The following is an 18,944-nucleotide window of genomic DNA, read 5'->3' on the forward strand; positions in this document are numbered from 1 at the left end:
AGCGACCATCTTTTCAAGCCTTAATGTCCAGTTTTTAAAAATATAAAATTGGCTTGAAGTTTAGAATATGACATGCTGGTGCTGGGCATGGCATTAGCAATGGCACCTCTTCCATTTCCCCTCAGGAGACCTCAAGGATTCATCCTTGGTTCCCTCCTCATCCCCATTTTTATACCAGTAACACCACTTGCACACACAGGTCCAGCTTCCTCATGCATGCTGATCACATCCAGTTGTATTTCTCCAACATATTTCGCCATCTCTTGTGCTGCTCGACTCTTTGTCTGACAGCTGATCATGGGTTATTTGCAATTTCCTTCAGCTCAACATTGGGAAGACCAAAGCATCATCTTCAGCCCTTGCTACAAACTTTGTTCCATTGCCATTGACTCCATCCCCCTCCTCAGCCATTCATGTAGGCTGAACCTTCCTTCAGGGAAGGAAATCTGCCATCCTAACCTCACCTGGCCGACATGTGACTCCAGATTCACAGCAATATGGTTGACTCTTAACTGGCCTCTGAAATGGACTAGCAAGACAATCATTTGTACCAAACCACAACAGAAAAGTCAAGAAGGAACAAAACAGGATGGACCACCTGCATCAACTTAGACACTGGAAATGACAATGGCAAACACAGACCTGTCAATTTTGGAAAGTCCTCCTTACTAATATCTGGGATCTAGAGCCAAAATTGGGTGAGCTGTTCCAAAGACTAGTCAAGCAACAGCCTGACATAGTCATACTGACAAAATCATACCCTATATCAAATGTCCCAGGCAGCACCATCACTATGCCTGGGTATCGCCTATGCAACCAGCACGACAGACCACCAGAGGTGGTGGCACAGTGCTATACAGTTGGAAGGGAGTTACCCTGGAAGTCTTCAACATCGACTCTGGGCCTCATGAAGTCTCATGACATTAGGTCAAACATGGACAAGGAAACCTCCTCCTGATTATCACCTACCACCCTCCCACAACTGACGAGTGGCTGCTGCTCTAGGTTGAACACCACTTGGAGGCAGCACTAAAGGTAGAAAGGGCACAGAATGTACTCTGGGTGGAAGACTTCAATGTCAATCACCAAGATTGGCTCAGTAGCACCACTACAGACTGAGCAGGCTGAGTCATAAAGGTCGTAGCTGCTAGACAGGATCTGCTGCAGGTGGTGAGGGAACCAACGAAGGAAAAACCTACTTGACCTTGTCCTCACCAATTGACCTGTCACAGATGCATCTGTCCATGAGAGTATAGATAGGAATGACTGCCGTACAGTTCTTGGGAAGAAGAACTCCTGTCTTTGTGCTGGGCAAAACCTCCAACATGTTGTTTGGCACTACCACCATGCTAAATGGGATAGATTCAGAACAAATCTTGCAGCTCAATCCATGAGGCGCTGTGGGCCATCATCAGCAGCGGAATTGTATTCAACTACAATATGTAAATCATGGTCCAGCATATCCCTCACTCTGCCATTACCATCAAAACAGAAGATCAACTCTAGTTCAGTGAAGACTGCAGGATGGCATGCTAAGAGCAGCACCAGGCACACTTAAAAATATGGTGTCAACCTGTTGAAACTACAACACAGGACTAATTGCATGTCAAACAGCCGAAGCAGCATATGATAGGCAGCACTAAGCGATCCTACAAACAATGGATCAGATCAAAGCTCTATACTACTGCCAAATACAGTTGTGAATGGTGGGGGACAATTAAACAACTGACAGGAGAAGGAAGCTCCAAAAATATCTCCATTCTCAAAAACAAAGCTGAAGTATTTGCAACCATCTTCAGTCAGAAGTGCTGATACATCTCGGCCTCCTCCTGAGATCCCCAACGTCACAGATTCCAATTCAATTCACTTGATGTGATATCAAGAAACGGCTGAAGGCACTGGATATTGCAAAGGCTATGGGCCCTGACAACATCACAGCAATGGTACTCAAAGCTTGTTGTCCAGAACTAGCCGTGCCCTCAGCCAAGCTGTTCCAATACAGCTACAAGACTAGCACCTACCTGACAATGTGGAAAATTGCCCAGGTATGTCATGCCCACAAAAAGCAGGACAAATGGCTGGCATGGACAAGGTGGGCCGAATAGCCTCCTTCAGTGCTGTAACTTTTCTATGGTTCTAAATCCAATCTGGATAATTATCTCCCCATCAGCCTCATCTCCATCATCAGCAAAGTGATGATGGGTGTCGTTAACTGTGCTATCAATCGGCAATTATACAGCTCACCGAGGCTCAGTTTGGGTTCTGCCAGGGCCAGTTGGCTCCTGATCTCATAACAGCATTAGTCTAAACATGGAAAAAAGAGCTGAACTCAAGGAGGAGGAGAGGTGAGAATGTCTGCCCTTGATATCAAAGAAGCATTTGATATCAGTGTGATGTCAAGAAGCCCTTGCAAAACTGAGTCAATGGGAATCGGTGGAAAAACTCTCCACTGGTTGGAGTCATACCCAACACAAGGGAAGATGATTGCAGCCACTCACCTCAGTCTCAGGACATCGCTGCAGGAGTTCCTCAGGGTAGTTTCCTGAGCTTGCTTCACCAATGACCTCCCTTCAAACATAAGGTAGAAAAAGGGGATGTCTGCTGATGATTGCACAACATTCAGTACCATTCACAACTGCTGAAATACTGAAGTGTCTGCGCCTGCACGCAACAAGACTTGGACAACATTCAGTCTTTGGCTGATAAGTGGCAAGTAACAATTACACCACACAAATGGCAGGCAATGACCATCTCCAACCAAGAGAGATTCTAACCATCTCCCCTTGGCATTCAATGGCATGACCATTGCTGAACCACCATCAACATCCTGAGGATTGCCGTTGACTAGAAACTGACACAAGAGCAGGTCAGAGACTATTATTTCTGCCATGAGTAATTCACGTCCTGACTCCCCAAAGCCAGTTCATCATCAACAAGGCACAAATCAGGAGTGTGATTGAATACTCTCCACTTGCCTGGGTGAATGCAGCTCCAACAACACTTAAGAAGCTTGACTCCATCCAGGTCAAAACAAATGCTTAATTGGCACTCTATCCACTACCTTAAAAAATCACGCCAGCCACCACTGATACACAGTGATAGCACTTTGTACTATATACAAAATGCTCTTTAGATAGCACCTTGCAAACCTGCAACCTCTAGCACCTAGAAGGACAAGGACTGCAGACGCATGTGAACACCATCACCTGCAGGTTCCCTCCAAGCCACACATCATCCTGACTTGGAACTACATTATCGTTCCGTCACCGTTGCAGGATCAAAATCCTGGAACCCCCTTCCTAACAGCACCGTGGGTGTACCTACACCAGGTGGACTGCAGTGGTTCAAGATGGCGGCATGTCACCACCTTCTGAAGGAAAATTAGGGATGGCCTAGCCAGCAAGGCCACATCCCATGAAAGATCTTGCTGGCCTATTCAACCCTGAATTATCCATTATCAACACTATTTGTTTCATCATTGCCAACTCTGGCCCTTACCCTCGCCACATCTCCACTGAGATAAATATGACGCCAACTTCATCTTCAATTCAACTACTCCCATGCCCTTCTTACTGGCTCAGTTTCAAACTTTGTTTTATAATGCTTATATGAAGGGCCTTGGGATGTTTTATTATATTAAGGCTTTAAGTACATGTAAGTTGTTGCTGAACCCCAAACCTACACCCATCATAAACACAAGCTTTTCAAAACCTGCTTCATGTATTCTGCCCTAAACTAGTTTTGCTGTTCATCAGCCTTGTCCTCATTAATTTACATTGGCTCCATCTCCTCAAAAACATTACATTTAAATCCCCATCTTCAGCTATAATCCCTCTATGATTTGTCTCACTCTATCTCTGTGAGCTCCTTCAGCCCAGTATTCCAATCCAAATTCTTTGTTGCTTTACTCCAGGCATGCTGTACTAGGACCTACCCAGGAATATAGGAACAGGAAATGGCCATTCAGTCCTTTGCATCTGCTTCCTGATTCCGTTAGATCATGGCTGATCTGTACCTCCATTCCATTTACCTGTGGCAAGCTCCATATCCTTTGATATCCTCAGATAACAAAAATGCATTTATCTCAGATAAAACCAAAATATGGAAAGTGTAGGAAGGTCCGTCTCACTTCAATTCTCCACCTTGCTCCCACTCTGATCTTTCTGTCCTTTCTGTTCAATGAAGTTCAACGCAAGCTCAAGAAACAGCACTTTGCCTTTCGACTCGGCACTCTACAAACTTCTGGACTTAACACTGAGTTCAACAATTTTAGGTCATAACCTCTGCCTCCATTTTGTTTCTTTTTTTGTTGGTTTGGTTTTTTTCTCGTTTCTTTCTATATTCCTTCATGTTGCATTTGGACCGCTGCTATGCAGTCATTCTCACCTCATCTAGACACATCTTTTGTTTCTTTACTATACTCAGTACCACTCTTGTTAGCTTTTGTAACTTGAAATCTTTTGTCATTCAATCCTCTCCTTCCATCCACCCTATCACGGATCTTCCCTTTTGGTTCTTCCTTCTCCTTGCCACTTTCATTTTCTCAAAGCCAATTACATTTCTATCTCTCCTTGGTTCTAGTGAAGGGTCATCAACCTGAACTGCTAACTCTGTTTCTCTCCACGGATGCTGAGTATTTACAGTGTCTTCCATTTTTATTTCAGATTTCCAGCATTTGCAGTATTTTGCTTTTGTATTTATCTAAATCTTGAAAGCTCCAATTGTCTCAGCAGAAGAAAACTCCAGATTGTCCTTTGAAGCTCCCTAATCCCATCCAACTCTCTGTCCTTTAAATTTCTCCTTAAAACCTATTAACCTATATTTCCACAGGCATTGTCAGTGTTCCAGAACAGCGCACAAGTGGGCAATATTCATATAACAACAGACAGAAATTGCTAATAGGCTCTTTGACCACGGGGTTTGGGGTGGTGGTGGGGGGAAGGCCGGTGGGGTGAGGCCTGCCATTACAGCTGAAGCTGACCCCGCATTCAACCAATGTCTACAGGTGTGCAAATCCTGCAGGTGTCATCCGACAGCATGAGAAGCAGGATCCTTGACCGATGCTCACTAAGTCCAATTAGAATGCCTCACAGCTTTCCTGATTGAGAGTAGCTAACTCGGTACACTCCTTTTACTGGATGGAAAATCAGAGGCTGTGGATCTGCAGCTTCACAAAAACTGCTTCCTGTTGGTGTTGGGCATGCAGATGTGTAAAATTTACCATGTTGTGAATTCCGACAACGTAATTTACAGAACCCATGCAACTGCCTGTCAAAATTATTCTCGAGTTGTCAGCTCTTTTTGAAGCACTTTGTCAGTTTTGGCCAATTTTCTAGGTTAGTATCAATGAGTGTTGTGATCATGAGCCATTTGTTTGAGAAAGAGTAAAAGCAGCAATGGAAAGCACCATGTATAAGGTTTTTGTTGAAGCCAGAAGTTAATTGCAAGTGACCTAGAGCTCTTTTATTACAGCCCTGCCTTTCTGGTTGAATAAGCATGTGATTCATCACCATACAATACGGGCTCATCTAACAGAAGAAAGTCCTGAGAGACCAATTGCCCACCTATCATGATCTTCAACATTAAGCAATTGCAATTATGTGCAGATAGACAAGGTAGCCTGGTGGGGTGGAGTGGGGTGTGTGTGTTTGTGTATGTGTGTATGTGTGTGTGTGTGTGTGTGTGTGTGTGTGTGTGTGTGTGTGTGTGTATGTGTGTGTGGAGGCAAGGGAGAGAGGAGTATGAAGATGAGAAGATTCCATAAGTATTTCGATGATTAGCATTCCCAACAGTCTCTGATTTAGATCTTTCATCCAGTTAACTGATACCGCCACTCCCCCTCCCCCCCACACACCCCATCCCCACCACCACCACCACTAATTGTAATAGCATTTCATCCACAGCACTATTCTGGCAATGATGTTCTTCCTGGTCCTATAGCCTGCTGACACTCAATGTGTGGGCCACTTAGGTGAGATAAAGATGGCTGTAACTGCCCTCAGAACTATAACAAAGTAATCATTAGTATCTTCAGGTCACAGGGGCAAAACCAGAAAAGATAGGAAACAATTTGGGGCAGCCAACACATGCGCTTGGGGTTACATAATTTATTCCATAAACCTTAAGGAAACAAATGTTGCAAAAGGATATAAAGCATCTAGAAATATCATGCACATGAAGAAACACAGGCTCAACATCCTACTCTCAGAATAAGTGTAAAAAAATATAAGAGCTCTAGATACAACCATGTCTAACTCACTGCGAAAATGAAATGATCGTATTACAATTCCTGAGGGAGATATATTGAATCTCATTAAAAACAGTGAACAATTTTAAAGTTTCTAAGGTAATATACTTCCCTCAAAGCATAATCTCTTAGAAGATATGTTTGAAAACTAATTTTCTAATTTGAATCACCCCTAATTGGTTCACTCATATAGGTCATTAGAAAGCAACTGGATAAAGATAGCAGTTTACAATCTCCTGCAGAATAAAGACTTGGGTTAAAGAGCTTCACTGCCATATTTCATTCCAAAATGCATTTCAAAATATATCTGCTTGTTACTAGCAATTCTTACCTTCCATGCGTCAGTTTGATCCAGTTATGGTGCTCTGATTTCTGAGGCATAAAACTGTGGCTCCATGTTCCACCCTCAGCAGACGCTTCAGTGCAGTACAGTGGCCGTGTTGCATTGTTGGAGGTATTGTATTAAACTGTGGCTCCATCAAGCTGTCCTGGTGGATGCAAAATAATATGGGGAAGGTGTAAAATTCCTTGTTCTATCAAAAAGTACATCAGTGAATTGCTTAAGGCACCCATGCACAGCTGATTGACAATTGTTATTAATGTTTGCAGTGGCAGCCTAGAATGACAGCAGAGTGATAACAGAGCACACCAGTGATATATTCAAGGTGCTGGAACCCATATAGAAGTATCTTGCAATACAATCTGATTAGGATCTCAAAGTTGAAGGTAGCCATTGGCAGTGCTGTGCCTGTGGTAGCGTAGGCTGTGGTCATGTTGCAGCATGTGGTAATAGTCCTCAATATAGCAAAGTCTCTGAAGGTGTAGCTCTTCCAACAAATATAGGTTTGGTGCCACTGCTTCTGTCCTGTGACCTGGTGGTTGGGCGATGTTTGCTTTCAGTGCTTTCTGGTCAGCCTAGTTTTCATCCATTGCTCCTCTTCATCTTCTGAAAAGCAAAGATAAAAGTGATTGACCGACAAGGAACATCTTGTGCCTATGTGAAAAAGTGATGGAAAAGCAGGTGGCCCACAGCAACTGATACAAGTCATTCATAGAGAATCTTTGCAAAAAAAAAGAGAAATAAACTATATTCTGATGCAAGGGATTTTGATCTGCAGCTTCTTAAAATCTCTTCCTCCTTCTCAACGCCCCTATTTTTGGACAGGCGTTTGTACAGCCTTAGAAGTGACAGCAGACGATAGCACAGTAAAGCGGAACTAGTGGAACGCTTCCCAATTTTCCAAGAGGTTCCGTCCTACTTGTGCCCAATTGGAAAATCAAGGTTTCACTATCAGGAATCATGTATGAACGATACCATCTGGGAAAAGCATCAGTTGGAGGTTAGCATTTGTGAAACCATAGCCCAGCAAATAAAAAATGGGAAAAAATAATTGCATGGAATGCAACTGCCATTTCTGATGTAATAATGTTATGTTTCTTTAAATTTCCTGCAGACGATGCCATAATCGTAGCGTCATAGAATGGTTACAACATAGAAGGAGATCTGTGCCATCTGTGTCAAGGACATTATGACGCTGATGATATAATGACATTACATTGTCGCAATAATCATGCAGGAAGAAGCAGTTACAATTTATTCTCCATAATGGTGATGATACCTCTTTGGAAACAGATTGAAATACAGAAATTTGCTCACATTCTGTATAATAGCATCCAGTGGTTTGAATCAAACATTTACAAGGTATTTCAGAAAAGAAGGTTGTTACACTGGACGAAACTTTCCGAGCCCATTGGCGGTGGGCGTGATAGGTGGAAAATATGGCTGCACCCACTTCATGACAGTGTGAAGGCAGGTTGTGGTCTTCCTCTCAGCCTGCCAGGGGCGGGCCGCAATTCACTCCATTGGTCGCAGGGAGCTAATTGTAATACATTAGCATAGAATTAATAGGCCAGGCTCTTGGAACCCTGCCATATCGTCCATCAATGCCGACATGTTTCGCAACAGCCCTGCGTCACGGACTCTGTCAGCTGTTTGGCAGATGTGAAAGCAAGGGGAGATAATTAGTGCATGGCGGTGGCCTGTCAAAGAGGACATACCACTCCCAGCATGGTTATCCGATAGATATTGCACTGCTGAATTGTCACTTGATAGAGCAGCACCAACCTCACTGTCAGCACAGGACTGGTCCTGGTCATCACCGGCCAGCTGCATGGCTCTGTTTTCAAATTCTGTCAGAGCTTTGAATTCCGGCATCCTGCCACCTACCTGTCTGTGACCTTTCCCTCCTGTTGTGAGCCAGTTTGTCCTGCATGGATAGAGATGGGGAGAGTGTATCAGGACACCTACTGGACCAGATGATAAGTATGCCTTGCCTGTGTGGGTGGCGAGTGGTCCCATGGACGGGATGAGGACAATGACAGCGTGTGTGAAAGAGTGAATGGTGATGTTCATTGCATTGGCAGTGAGTGAGGGCCCTGTGAATATGTGATGGGTTTGTGAGTGTGTGAGTTGGGAGTGATGAAAAGAGTGATTTACCCTGGCGGAACGGAGGAGATCATTCATCCTTTTGCGGCACTGGGTGGCTGTCCTCCTCTGCAGGGCGTTCGCGCTGACCACCGCTGCCAATGCCTCCCAAGCCAGGTTGGTGACATTGCTGCCCATCTTGCAGCCAGAGCGAGGGTAGAGCACATCCTGGTGGGCCTCCACGGCATCCAGCAGTCACTCGAGGAACCCATTGTTGAAGCAGGTGCTGCAGTCTTTTTGCCTTTGTTGGCCATATCTCCTGGACTGTGGTGGTGAGCTGGTGATGATGAGCTGGTGGCTGCCTTTTAAAGATGGTGGCCGGCATGATACAACAGCGGGGTGATGGCGAGCGGGTGAATGAGAGCTCGCCGGCCATGGAAATGGCGTGTTTCATGGGAGTGAATATATAATGAGGCAGGCTCAGGAAGATACGGCGTGAAAACACACCATTTTCATCAATGGGTAGGACTCCATTTTACCCACCCGCATCTGCACTTAGTGCAATTCTGGAAAATCCTGCCCACTGTCATCAAGGGCTGAATTTTTCTGTCGGCAAGCAGGGGTTGGGGCCCGCCCTCCGATGTGAAAATGATGCGGGAGGAACCCCTGATGTCACCGCACCCCTTTTAAATATTCAGGAAGGTGGGCGGACAGCGTGATCAGCTGTCCTCCCACCATCCTGTCAATGGCCAATTGAGGCCATTGACAGGATAATTAAAACAATTAAAGGACCTGCCTGTCCAACCTTAAGGCTGGCGGGCAGGCCAGGAGCCCCAGCGGGCTTCTGAAAAAACATGAAACCTCATCCACCGGCTTTCATGTAGGGTTTAAAAAATTTTAATAAAGTTTGAGTGAAATTTATTAACATGTCCCATCTCATGTGACATTATCACATGAGGGGGACATGTTAAGGGTTTTCTTATTTTTCTATTTTTAAACTTTACACAGATGTCAACGATCTCCCTGAGGCAGCACTTAGCCTCAGGGAGATGGACGCTCTTTCGTGCGCAGGCTCGAAAGAGCGCACTCTTGCATTTGGGAAATCCCTTTCCTGCCCACACAGGAAGTGCATAGCGTTTCCCGGCGGGCATCATGCTGGGCGGGCCTTAATTGGCCCGCCCATGTAAAATGGCGGCAGGACCCACTTCTCCGGCAGGAATCGGCTCCCCACCCACCGGAGATTGGGTCAGGCCCGCCCGCTCGACAGGCAGAAAATTCTGCCCCAAGTGACAACGATCTCATCCTGCAACAAAGTCTTAAAATATACAAGGCAACCAGGCTGTAAGAATTCAAAAGCATGAATGGATTTGAATAAAATAGAGAAGAAAGTTTATGTTCACAGAATTCATTTTTAAACATCAGCCTATTACTCTCTATGTATGGAATGGTTGATCTTTAAAATAAACACTCAGTGCTTAAATTACTGTCCAAGTTTTCCTAATTGTTCATCTTTGGATGAAGATCTGTTGAAATCTCAGGAAACAGTATAAATACAGTTCATGAGAACCTTTTACCAAGTTATGGCAGGCAGTAGGGCAGCCCCCACTCTTTATGGAAATACACCCCTCAGGGAATGGTTGAACTTCCATATCTTGGAATGTGCTTTAAGTGCCAAATTTTGTATTTCAACCAATCCTATGAAAGACCAAAGACAAATGCCTCAGACAAAATATTGTATCGTGTTTTCTAATGGGTCACGTTCAGGTGCGACACACTATTCATTACTTAAGCAGGGTGGAGTGTTCTGCCCAAGTTGGCGAATAAGGCATTCCAAAGTGGGCCAGGATTACTTGCCTTCTGAATTTTCACCTCCTCCTTTGAGGAAGCACAGCTTTAGTCCTTTTCAATGATGACAGGAGCAGGATAGCAATTTGTAAGCAGATGTGCGCCAATAGCTTACCATTCCTGAAACACTCATCACCTTGAATATTGCCACTCCTCACAAGCTTATGGAATAAAAATCAAAAGCAAATGACCCTGAAATTCCATTCCCTCATCGGAGCACTGGCAGCAGCCCAATGGGAGTCTCTATGGAAATGGAGTAAACTGATGGAACCAGCTGTGTACACAGTTCCTCTGGAGGCTCTTCCAATCCTCTACAAGCTGTGATGGCAAATCGGAAGAAAACCTGTGGAATTTTACTGTCAATGGGATGGGTCAAATACTTAAAAAGAAAAATCCTGCGCTTATATAGCATCTTTCCTGACTTCAGTACATTCCAAAGCACTTCACAACCAATAAGCACTTTTGAAGTGTAGTAACTGCTGTAAGGCATTAAATCTGCACTCGGAAAACCCCATGGAGAACAATGACATTATAGCCTGATAATCTGTTTTTTCAGTAATTTTGGTTGAGGCATAAATATTGACCAGGATACTGGGGATAGCTCATCATTTGTTCTTTTTTGAATAGTGCCGAGGGGTATTTTACATTCCCCTCATCTCTGTTAATCATCTCATCTGAATGGTGGCACCTTCAAAGGTGCAGGACATCATCAGTACGAAGCTGAATTGTCAGCTTGGTAATGGGCCAGATCTTGTGATAAGTATAATGATCAGGCTACCCGCACTTATTGTTATAACGGGATAAAGCAGACGGCAACTCAAGCTTGTGCGCAGAAGTTTTGAAGTTGCTGTTAGAAAGTGCACTTTCACAGGGTACATTGCACAGTCCCTGCCTATAGGCTCAGCACGGAAATGAATGCAAAGACAGGAGTTTGCTCAATTTGTTGACCAGTTCCACACCAAAAATAGCATCAAAGTTATAGACTGTGGTCCAAGTCTCAAAAAAATCATTTCCACAGTGCCCACCTTAGAAGTACTTCAACTTTACAGCATTTGTTTAAATACTACTTATCACAAAAATCAATGTTCCCATCTGTAAAAAGTGAGCATTTTGTACAAAACATTGTTATAAAAATATGCAGAAATTGCATCAAAGCAATGAATGGTAAGCTATCTCCCAGTCAATGGTGCGAGACCTGCTGAGCTCAGTACAGTGAACACAACCTTGCAACGAAGTGTTAATATTACAGGCAAACTCAGATTGGATAAGATTGTTGTATTAATGGACCAAGCAATTTATGCAAAGGCCCAGGAGATTTGCTGGACAAAAACCCTCTTCGTGTAGAGGCTTATTCTTCACAATGGCATTTATAGTTTGCATCAGGCAAAGATTTGCAGATGCTAGTCTTCAGGACTAGCATCTGCAAATCTAATTAATCTAAGCTGATTGTAGCTGGTTCTGTCAATAGTGTTGTGAGGACCATCATTACAATAGGAGTGTTAGGATTCACAAGCAACAAAAACAGAAAATACTGGAAATACTCAGCAGGTCTGGCGGCATCTGTGGAGAAACAGAGTTAACGTTTCAAATCCGTATGACGCTTGAGGCATATGGACTCGAAACATTAACTCTGTTTCTCTCTCCACACTTGCTGCCAGACCTGCTGAGTTTTTCCAGCATTTCCTGCTTTTGTTCCAGATTTCCAGCATCTGCAGTATTTTGCTTTTATCTTTGGATTCATAAGATTATGTTTAAAGCTCTACAAGGATTCAAATGGCAGGCCTACATCAACACTCTACCAGATGAGCAAGACCTGGCTTACAATCTAGTTGAACTTGCCTTTCCCAATGATGATTTCCATGACATCCTCAATTCTGAGTGATTTCAGACACTCATCAGTCGCTACAACGACATTGTTGCTAATAGCAAAAACAGCATGATTTTTCAGTTCTTGAGTAGTTACATCAATAGGGTGGAAGAGCTGCTGCTATTTATCAGAGAAACCAGTGTAGCCAGCTGGGATCTTCACCTTTCAAGTGTTTTCTCCATGATGCCATGGTTCTTCATTTATAATCGAGCCAGCTATCTTTCAGTATATTGGCTTGAGATGTGCAGCTTGAAAGAATGTCATCCGGATATTGCAGAGTTACAAGCAGGACGGTTTGTTGCCTGGAGACAACAAGAGTATGGCTTCTCTCAGACTGTGTGTAATCATGTTTTTGAACAGATATGGCCAAGTGTGACTCCTGCAAAATTAGAAAATAATTATTGTTGAGGATTTAAAAGGTATTTTTAATAAATTTTTTCTGTCTCTCTCTTTTATATCTCTTTCTTAATCCCATCTGTATTTCCCAATCTTTCTTTTGCTTTCTGTACCTGATTTCATGCAAATTTATATCTCCGCGTTTTACTTCCTGATTCAGGCTCTGCATGTCTGAGTAAGAATCCTGCAGTCCAGTCTCACTGTTTCTTGCCCTGTAGAGGGCACCATGCTAGATCAGACGCTGGCTTAAAGCGAGTCTGTGCTCTAAAGCCTATGAAAACTGTAAGCAGCAGTCAATGAGATGAATAGTTAATGCTGTTCCTTCAGAGCTGTCCACAAAATCCAGACCATTTGTCTGGATAGGTATTTGAACGCACAACTTTGAATTCAGAGTTGCGAGTACTGCCACTGATTCAAGGCTTCCCAGCACACTTGTTGAAGAATTGACTTTATAGTGCAATTCCAGATTTGGCTAGATCACCTTTAGAATAACCAGATCTCTCCCCCACTTCCCAAACTCAAATATTCTTAATATTCCAGGATTTTCTTGGAGATTAATAGAAATTCCAAACTCCTCTTCTTGGTGACAAAGCATCAAATCTCATCATCTTCGCTTGTACTTTCCAACCTTACTTCCAACAGCATCCTAGAGATTCCTGGATTTACTATTTTGACGGGGAGCCAATTGCAGCATTAGGGGAAAAGTCAGGGGAGTGGGACTAATTGAATAGCACTTTCAAAGAGCTGACACATGCATTTTGGATCTCCTCTGCGCTGTAAAATTCTATGATATTGTGTTTTCAATGGCAGCCTAAAACCAGATTACACATTACCTTACTAATGATGATGCGGTCGGTGGTGTTCATAGCTCTTTTGCACTTCGGGTGCTGCTGCCTGGCGTTACAGGGCATTGAGACCCACTTAGCATTCCGAGGAGGCTGTATGTTATCACATCTATCAGAACTAGGATAATTATTGAGAGCTTATGCATGTATTGTACACAAAGCTCACAAGGAGCTTAAAACATAAAAATTAAGATGAAGTTTCAAAATTTCTGGAACATCAGAACAGCACTCCCGACACTCCAGAGGTACCTTCTCTCTTGTTTGTTCTTGGCTCTTAAGAACTTCATCGTTTAGCATTTGATACATTGTTGGCAATATCTGCTGTTTAGTTTAGATCCTAATTTTTGGATGCGCTCCTATTTAGCTTCTCTGTTGCTTAGTTTTGTTTCATGTAACTATTTAGGATCTCTACAAGGAAAGCTTCTTAAAGCTGCACTTCATATGCTGTGCTTGCTTCTCTCATGTTACTTTATTTTGGGAGGACTACATGGATATCCTTCTGAGCATCCTGATGTACTTAGGTTTTGGAAGAGGAGATTCAGGAGGGAAGATAGGTATACTTGCATTTTAAATACTCATTTAGGGCCTATTGTTACGTTGCCACCTGTCTGTACACGTCTGCACAATTTTACCCAGACTTGTCCAAAAGACAGAGGCTGCGAGTCCTGAAAGAGAATGTCACAAAACTGTTGTCCCTCCTCCAGCTCCCCAGCTGCTTCCTCTGGAGCGTGTGGAGCAGATCTTGACTTTGTGCAATAGAGTAAAATGAGAGGTAGTCAGTCGACAATCCTTTTACACCTCTCTCAGATTTTATTTCCATTGAAACCCATTTTACTCTATTGCAGAAAGTCTGCATTAAAAGTGATGCAGAGTGCTGGGCAGTGGGTTATAACACCACCTCCACTAATTGAGTAGAAGATCTTTGTGAAGGAATAAGAGTAAAAGGATACGGTTATAATGCAACCATATGAGGTTTCCTGCAAACTCAGGTAAAATATTATTTCTTTTTAACTAAAGTCAAAAGTAGCTTACAAAGACATGATGAGGCTCAGCCTCCTTCTCACCAATGTGAATTCACTGAAAGGAGTACACACAACCCAAAAAAAAGGTACCATGTATTTTTTTTCCTGCATACACCAACACATAAAGCATACAATGCAGGCACTGATAACTAAAACCACAATCAGATAAAAGAACTTTAGGTTCCAAGACATATTATTTCAGATGAAACCATCTTAATGACTATTGACCAGCGTGATTGTTGGCTAGATCTCATCTTCCAAAGACAGGTCAAGCCATGAATTCATGGGATTGAACAATTATATCAAGTATACCAAATATGGGAAATTAATTGGAGTAGCCTCGTCATAACCAAAGGAAAACCTCTCTATGTAAGAAATTAATTATACAGCCTCAGAATTTACTCTATCTAAAGACAATTCAGATATTTTAGATTTGTTTTGTGAACTGAGCGATTCTCACACACTTGGGGGTTAAAGTAATTTTACTTTAATATTTGATGTATATTCTTCTTAAAATATTATGGGCAGAATTTTGCCCTTGGCGGGGGTGGGGATGTGGCTGGGAAGCTGACTGCCACCTGCGATTGGCACCGCACTGAGATTTTACGTGGGTGGGCTAATTAAAGCCCACCCAGTGTGGAACGTGAGCGGCAGTGGACGGGGGAGGGGGGAGTATGAGTGGGCCTAGCACGTTCTTTGCATGTGTGCGAAAGAACACTTTAATCTCCCTGAGGCACGGAGTTGCCTCAGGGAGTTGAAGCGGTGTTTAAAACTACTAAAGCACAAAATAAAAATGACATAAAACATGTCCCCTCATGTGACTCTGTCACATAAGCAGGGACATGTTTTTAATTCAAGTGTTAAATTTTTATTTTATTTTTATTTGCTTTAGGAAATCTCATTCTTCCTGTTGCTGAGGTTTCCTTAAAAAAAGGAAAGGCCACTTGGACTTTTCGTCTGCCCGTCAAAATTCAGGACAATTGTCAACTTAACGGCCTTAATAGGAATTTAATTGTCGATGGGTGCGCTGCCAACTCTGGCATGCACCCGCCGATCTAACTATCGTGAGAGTCCACGTTGACATCGGCACACCCAGCCGACGCCAACACGTTTTATTTCACGCTCGGACGTGTTGGGTGCACGCCCATATGCCCAGAGAAAAATCTTGCCCTATATCTGTAACAATTAAGCTTAAACATGGATTCTCTATTGGAAAAAAGGCCTAGTTATTTCTCTTTTCCTTGATCTATCTAATGTTGCAATTTATGTTTTCTACCTAAATGTTAGATCGTATCTTTGTTCTTTTAACAAATTTATATTTTCTGTATCAATAACTTGAAGAACTCAACTCCGTAATCCTTTCCGGTGGAGGAGTACATAACTGAGGAATTTTCACCCAGACCCTTATAACATCTGGGAAAATTACAATCTGGCTGTAACTTATTACACAAAAGGCAATCTAGGAGAAGGTAGTGATCTCGACTGGCTCTTTTCCTTCAGAGAGGGACTGATCAGATTCTGCAGACTCAGTTAAAAGTCTTTGGATTCTGGCTTCCTCTACCTGAGGTTGAAAGAGTTTAATTGAGAAGTACTCCCGATCAAGAAAAACCCCTAATAGTGCTAGGAGGTAATACTCCACACTTTCATAGCATTGTCACTTGAAACAGATCTTTCTATTGTAAAATACTTGAATATGATAGGCATACATTTCAGCAATGAAACCTGTGTGTGAGGAGTGAATGAGTGAGTAAAAAGCTCAGGAATGAAAGGCAAGTATTGAGGCAAGCCATGAGCGTGGGAAAGAGTTCCAACATTCCTGTTTTCTGTTTCCTTCAATGTCTACATGTGTTCCTGATAAAGGAGTCAAATGTTGCAGCATCCCTTCCCACCTATGGATTCTGCTTCTTGTTATGTACAAACTTTTACTCAGGGCAGGTTTAAAAGAAGCAAATATTAGAAATAGAGATGTAAGGGTATGTGTGCATGACAGGCAGATATAGCACTTGAGATCCTCTAGAGCCAACTCTTAACCGCACAACCATTTTTCATTAACCCAATCCTCAATCACATTTTCTCATGAGCTCTCATTCTTCGGATTGTGTTCATTCAGTCATCAAAGCTATCATCAGCAGCCCCTTCTCAATAAATCCACAAACAATCCTCCATCCTGTCCAGTCATTGCCAATCTTCAACTTCCTATTCCTCTCCAAGGTCCATAAATGTATTATCAGCATCCACCTCTATGCTCACCCATCCCTTCATTCCTGTTCATGTCCCTTCAATTTGGTTTCAGGCCTGCCCATGTTATCAAAACCATCTAAGTAAAAGTTACTAATGATATCCTTTGTGATTGTGACCATTGTGTGCTAGCCCTCCGCATCTTTCCTAAACTCTCTGTGGCATCCTCCATTATGTGATTTCATGGCACCTGCTGTCACTTATTTCCACTACTATGACAATACAGCTGGCACTTCTCTTGCAATGGCATCTTCTGCTGTTCCTGTGTAACCACTTGGAGAGTTACCCTTGGTTCCATGCTCATACCATAGATCTGAAGACAGCTTCCATATCTGTGCTGACAATGCCCAGATCTACCTTCCTGCCATCACTTTTTGTCCCACAATCGATACAGCCTGCCTTGATATCAAGTCATGATAAGACACAACTTCATTCAATTGAAGATAGACAAAACCAAATCCATCCTGTTTGATTCACTCCAGCCTCTGATTTGATAGCTGGGCCCACTCCCTCGCCCTCTGTCAACTACCCACTTAGGCTGACACAACGTTATCCAACCTGTGCCCTGTTTCACTTTTAGATCTTCAAACCCCATTTCCTATTGATCACCAAGACAACCAATTTTCATTTCCACAATAGTATTCACCTCTGCCTTTACCATATCTCCATTGTCACTAAAATCATTATGCACACCTTTCTGACTTCAGGTTTGAATCTCAAGTGTCATCCTCACTTGTCTCCCAGGCCCAATCACAACACGAACTCCAAGTTGTTCAAAATTCTGCTGGGTACTTCCTCCACCAAGATTCACTTCCATATCAACTATTTTCCAATGACTCCATCCTCCAGTGCATTACATTCAATGTTGTTATCCTTGTTTACAAATCTCTCCTCAGCTGAACTGCTCTATTTTCCTTCATTCTTTCATGGGATGTGGGCCTCACTGGCAAGGCCAGCATTTGTTGCCCATCCCTAATTGCCCATGAGAAGGTGGTGAGCCACCTTCTTGAAAAGCTGCAGTGTATTTGGTGCAGGTGTACTCCCAGTACTCCTGGGAAGGGAATTTTATGATTTTGATCCCATGACAGCAAAGAAACGGTGATATACTTCCAAGTCAGAATGGTGTGTGACTTGGAGGGAAACTGCATGTGGTGGCATTCCTGTGTATCTGCTGCTTTTGTCCTTCTAGGTGGTAGAGGTCGCGGGTTTGGAAGGTGCTGTCAAAGGAGCTTTGGCGAGTTGCTGCAGTGCATCTTGCCCATGGTACACAATGCTGACACTGTGCATCGGTGGTGACGGGAGTGAATGTTTAAGGCGATGGATGGAGTGACGATCAAGCAGGCTACTTTGTCCTGGATGGTGTTGAGCTTCTTGAGTGTTGTTGAAAACGTGTTCATTTAGGCAAGTTCCATCACACTCCTGACTTGTGCCTTGTAGATGGTGGACAGACTTTGGAGTCAAGAGCTACTCAATGCAGAATTCCCACCTGCTTTTGTAGTCACAGTATTTATTTGGCTGGTCCTGTTGTGTTTCTGATCGATGGTAACCCCCAGTAATCCCCTCAGCAATGGTAATGTTATTGAATGTCAAGGGGCGATGGTCAGATTCTCTCTTGTTGAATACAGTCATTGCCGGGCACCTGTGTGGCACAAATGTTGCTTGCCACTTATCACCCGAAGCCTGAACATTGTCCAGGACCTTTCCCATGCAGGCACGGACTGCTTCAGTATCTGAGGAGTTGTGAATGGTGCAATCACCAGCGAACATCCCATTTCTCACCTTGTGGTAGAAGGGAGGTGTTGATGAAGCAGCTGAAGATGATTGGGCCTAAGACCCTACCCTGAGGATTTCCTGCAGCAATGTCCTGAGATTGAGATAATTGACCTCTGACAACCACAACAATCTTCCTTTGTGCTTAGTGTGACTCCAACCAATGCACAGTTTCCCCCCTGATTCCCATTGACTTCAATATTGCCATGGCTCTTTGATGTCACAATGTACCAAATGCTGCCTTGATGTCATCTACCTTCTTGAGTTCAGCTCTTGTTGCCTTGTTTGG

The sequence above is a fragment of the Carcharodon carcharias genome, chromosome 13 (genome assembly GCF_017639515.1).
Source record: "Carcharodon carcharias isolate sCarCar2 chromosome 13, sCarCar2.pri, whole genome shotgun sequence".
In the NCBI taxonomy this organism is placed as follows: domain Eukaryota; kingdom Metazoa; phylum Chordata; class Chondrichthyes; order Lamniformes; family Lamnidae; genus Carcharodon; species Carcharodon carcharias.